Genomic DNA, 5,928 nt, shown 5'->3' with positions numbered 1-5,928 from the left:
AATAATAATAATAATAATAATACAAGGACCTCCCTCTAAAGAGCGACTCGATCAATTCTGGCGTGGAATACTGGAGGTTGGCACAGACCACAATACCAAAGCCACTTGGATCAAACAAGAGGAGGAAGCATTCCAAAATGTAGCAATGGATGCATGGACTGACATTACAATGTGTGAAGTACAGCAGGCCATCAAGCGGACACACAACTGGAAGTCTCCTGGCCCAGACAAGCTGCACAACTTCTGGATTAAGCATTTAAGTGCCCTCCATAAACAACTAACCAGAGCCTTGAATGACACCATCAATGATCCAAGCAATAGCCCTAAGTGGTTGACATCAGGAATCACTTTCCTTCTTTCAAAAGGCAAGGATACAAAAGAACCTAAAAACTATCGACCAATCACTTGCCTGCCTACCACCTACAAGATTCTCACTGCTGCAATCAGCAACCGCCTCTACAATCACTTACAGAAGAGCAACAATCTCACAGATGAGCAGAAAGGCTGTAGAAGAGCGTCTAGAGGGTGCAAAGACCAACTTCTCATCTGTAACATGATTGTGAGCATGGCAAAAAAGCTCAAGAGGATCCTAGGAATGGCGTGGATTGATTATAAGAAAGCCTTCGACAGTGTCCCACATTCCTGGATTCTCGCAGCCATGAGAATCTACCGTGTGTCACCAACCATCATTCAGTTCATGGAAGCTACAATGAAGAAATGGAAGACTGAAATGCTCCTCTTCACTCAAGGAGGCTGCCTCAGGACAGAAGATATCTCAATCAAGAGAGGAATCTTCCAGGGTGACTCGCTCTCTCCCCTCCTATTCTGCTTAGCACTAACACCGCTTACCAACATGCTGAATAGACAGGGCCTGGGATTTACAGTCGATAAACACAATACCATCAGCCACCTGCTCTACATGGATGACCTTAAACTGTTCACCAAGAACGAATATGAGTTGGAGCAGGCCTTGGTAACAGTCAAAGCATTCAGTGATGACATCGAAATATTGAGCTTGATGACAAGACAGCCCTACAAAGTCTAAACCACGAGGACACCTACAAATATCTTGGTGTAGACGAAAGTGATGGTATTCAGCATGCAAAGATGAAGGAGAACATTGCTAAGGAGTACTATCGCCGAGTTCGCCTAGTTCTCAAGTCTGAGCTCTGCTCAAAAAACAAGATAACAGCGATCAATAGCCTGGCACTCCCAGTCCCCATGTACAGCTTCGGGGTGATCAACTGGCTGCGATCAGATATCGAAAGGATGGATCGCAAGACAAGAAAGCTACTAACCATGCACGGTCTCCATCACCCAAAAGCAGATGTAGAGCGACTGTACATCAAGAGGCAAAATGGTGGTCGTACGTGGTCTCATTGAACTGATGTCTGCGTACAACACTGCCATTGTAGGTCTAGGCGACTACATCGAGCTTAAGAAAGACAAATTTACAAAGCTTATCAAAATTCATCAGTCTGGAATATCAAAGCACGCTCTCTTACGCGAGGCTAAAGAAATCAAAGCCAAGTACTTGTCTCCTCAGCCCGCCAGCCAATCCTCAACAAAGCAGAGACTGAAGACCAATATAGAAGCAGAGAAGATCGAGGTATTGAAGAACAAGCCTTTGCATGGAAGATTCTACAAGAGCCTCGACGGGCTATTTGTCAACAAGATCGACTGCAAGCGTTGCCTGGCTCAGTAGTTCCGGGCTCAAAGGGGAGACAGAAAGCCTGATCATTGCAGCTCAAGACCAAGCACTCAACACCAGATAATCCATCAACGGATCAGGGGTGCACGCGGTCAATGCAACCTCAAGCAACAGGTCAACAGCTAAGTCAGAATTGCAGCAAAGCAGAGCAACTAATCACCACATCAGCGCCGGATGCACAGTGCATAAGCCGCCAAACCGGATACATAAATCGCCATAACAAGGTAGCAGCTCTGCACTGGTCAATCTTGGCAGTGAACTTGGTGAGCGAAGTACCTGAAAGTGGCCACGACATACTCCGAACCAGTTACCAACATCGAGATACATACCGATAATGTGGGATATGCGCGGGCAGGACAGATCGCCACGATACCTCGCAAACCGCCCTGATACAGTGCTCCCACAATCAAGGAAAGAGAACACGATCGTTTTGATTGAACGTAGCGTACGTACCGAAGATGACTCTTAACATTTATGTGAAGAAAAGGACAAACTCAACCAAGTACAAAGAATTGAAATTAGGAGGATGTGGAATACAAAGACGAGTATTGTACCAGTGGTGGTTGGAGCCCTTGGCTCTCTAAAGAATGGTTTTGAGAAGAACCTTAAGAAACTCCCTGGCCAACACACTGCCCAAGAAGTGCAGAAAATCGCACTACTGGGAACAGCACACATCCTGCGAAAAATTCTGGATTGAATCCCTATGTCCCAGGTTGGGACACGGTCAACCCAGAAGCCACCGGCTAATGCCGTGATTCACTTTGGAAATAATAATAATAATAATATATAAATATAATATATAATTTATTATTATTATTATTATAACAGAATAATAATAGATCTGTTATTACTGTGTGATAGATGGATGAAGAATCCATAAAGAAGACGAAAACGCTAACCTTCACGACTGGCAGTAGAAAGACACCATTGTCTGCGCAGTTCACCTCTGCACAATCTAGTTCTTTTGTCTTGAAGAAGATGGTCCAGCCTGTAAAATTATCTCATTATATCTAGCAACTTCTACCCAATGAATGGCACCATTAATTATAATAATTATAATGATACTATTCAAGATTGTTATTATTTTTTTATGAGTTCATTCTATCCTTCTTTTCGCCGTTCGAAAGGCACAATGATTACATAAATAACAATATATAAAATAATTGGTAATCAATGGAGGGCTGATCGACTCAGTTGATGACTGCCATCCCAAACTAGTGAGGTATCTATTCATCGTAACAAAACGGCTATGCCTGAATACGAATATGACAATTATTGTATATCGAATAGTATGTGAGCGTAAGAAAAGTAGCTCAAGATTCTAAATTCAAGATTTTATAAGGGCTTCATTCATATCCTACAATATATGGTTTGGCAAGCCTACACCGCCTCTGCATCATACCTGCAGCTAGCTTTTTGAATTCGTTCCAGGCTACCATAACGTTTCTGCAGCTTTCAATCGTTGTTCGGCAGAAGAGAACGCCCCAGACATGGCTGCTGTTGTTGATTTGCTCCTCCAGACTGAGTCTGCGAAGTCATATCCACACGCTTACACACAATGACAATTTGGCAATGGTATAGAAAAACCCCCGAATGTCACTACATACCTGTACTATAATTTTAAAAATTGTGCTTACGGTTGGACCTCTATTGGCAACTCTACACCTTCCACGGATGTTGCGGTCTCCCTATAACAACAAAACACAGCTTGTCTGTAAACGCAGTGTATGGACCCATAGTACGAGTATTTCCAGTTATATATGTTAGCTATTCTTTGAAATCAGTCTGTCGTTTGGCCCGACTAGGCTGGGAGACTAACGTCAATATACACTTCATTCGCTCGATATATGACGATGTTTTCGATTAGGAAGCTACGGTCTTTTGATATATGGTCGTTTTTGAAGCTATGTATCTTTATTTGCATTACCATAACTTCCGTTTCACTTTCGCTAATCTTTCACGAGCACAATAATACTCCTCCCTTCAATGCGCGACGGCGAGTTTAATCTTACACAGATGAGAGAGATAGTGATCGCAGACAATTTAAAATATCAAGTTTTATTTTATTAGTTCATATCAGTTTTCACTATCAGTGTTTACCTATTATACGCTTTCACTTGATTATCCCATTTGTGAATTAGCATGCGTTACAGAATACACATAATATATCGATAAAGCAGTTGGCTAAGAAATTCCCACTTTATACTAGTATTAGCTTAATGGGGGGGGGGGGGTGAGCGTCGCCGGCGGATGCGCTTCCTGCCTTAACTTACACAGCGTCGTATGCGTCCGTATCCGCCACGCCGAGCATGCGCCGCAGCGCCGCCTGCTGTGCACTGCTGCCGACGCCCCGTGCGCGAGTCCGGTAAACTTCGGCGATGTAGTGTTTGATGTAGCGGCTCAGTACAACCTCCTCCATGCCGTCCGACTCAGGCTCGTAGAGCTGTGAGTCTGCGTCCAGTGAGTCATGTTGACTGCCGGGCGCGAAGAACTAATAGGATGCAACGGGAATGGTGTACAACGCGTAGATCTCAGTTCCCGTGTCTGTCTGCTTCACTCGCTAATATGCTGTCTCTCTTGCGCGCGCACGCAAGCAGCTACACACACGCACAAATACACGCTATTTTGCTATTCTCTGCCCCACTTACACACAGCTCTCTCTGCCCACTCTCACTATCACTCTCGCTCTCCCCCTTGTTCTCGGCATCTCTAGCCTTCTCAAGATCGCTATCATTCTCTTGCGCTCGGTTTCTCGCTCTCCTCCATTTTCTTATACTCCAACAAACAATACTGAGTTGTAATTATAAATTGAAAGTAGAGCACAATACTACCGAGTGTGATATGAAAAATATAGTATCCAATGGTGCAACTTATGAATTGCAAGGCGCTCAATCTTCTCCATCCTGTAGTGTAGGACAATTTCTTTGTTTGTGTATACTCAGTTTTCGCCGACATAATGCTAAACATATGGTTAAATGTATATATGTAAAGCATATAGTATATGTTCCCGAGCAGTTTAATATGAAAAATATCTCACCAAATGTTTCACATAATTAGTTAGAAGACCCGCGGTATTCCTGAATATACTGTAGCATATGGCCAGTTATGTTTGCGCATGTCCAGTATTTGTCAACATAAAAAATATTTGACAAAAATTGCTGTCTCGCCTTGCTGACGTAGTTAAGGATAACGTGATACGCACCCACGTTCACCACGTATTCCCCCTCTTCATCCCGGGGAAACGAAATTGCTGGGCCTTTATGTTGCCCTCATATACACACACGTGTACTGCACCACACGGAGAACACACCACAACATACCATGATTTTAGGGACGAACTGGATGCCGAACTGCTTGCAGAAACCCTTGTTAGATGCCAAGGCACAGTTTACTGCTCCGAAGATAACGAGGTTGCGATATTCTGCATGGCAAAAATTAAGACCCAAAATGTTTACCGCCAAGAATAGAGGGCAATGATTTTCAATCGGTGGAATTTATCTTGTGGGTAGTTTTGGAATTATGGGAGAGAAGATTTATGGATACGATCGAATATATATATATATATCAGGGGTTAATCATGACAAACAAATACATATATATTTACGAATTATGCACACGAATTATAACTTTAAGTTGTGTGGGAGAGTATCACTACAGCAGCCGACGCCGCCGCTGCCTTCACTCCTGCTACTACTTAGCTCTAGTAACTATAGCCCGCGTATATGGTTGGCCACGGTGGACAAAAATCAAGAATACATGACTACATATTTATGGTCACCATAAATCATATTTATGGTCACCATAAATCATATTTATGGTCACCATAAATCGACCAATGGGAAGCGAGGATTATATGCCCGCATATAATCGAAGCCAATCAAATCAAAGGAATTATGTCCACCATAAATAACTTCCGTCCCCGTTTTGACCGTCTAGACGCATTTTTGTCCACCGTGGCCAACCATGGTTGGCCACGGTGGACAAAAATCAAGAATACATGACTACATATTTATGGTCACCATAAATCGACCAATGGGAAGCGAGGATTATATGCCCGCATATAATCGAAGCCAATCAAATCAAAGGAATTATGTCCACCATAAATAACTTCCGTCCCCGTTTTGACCACTTCCGTCCAAAAAATCAAAGGAATTATGTCCACCATAAATAACTTCCGTCCCCGTTTTACAATTGCATAATGTATTGGACTGGTATCC

This window comes from Priapulus caudatus, unplaced genomic scaffold, assembly GCF_000485595.1.
Source record: "Priapulus caudatus unplaced genomic scaffold, Priapulus_caudatus-5.0.1 Scaffold65, whole genome shotgun sequence".
Taxonomy (NCBI): domain Eukaryota; kingdom Metazoa; phylum Priapulida; class Priapulimorpha; order Priapulimorphida; family Priapulidae; genus Priapulus; species Priapulus caudatus.
This window is presented reverse-complemented; position numbering follows the sequence as displayed.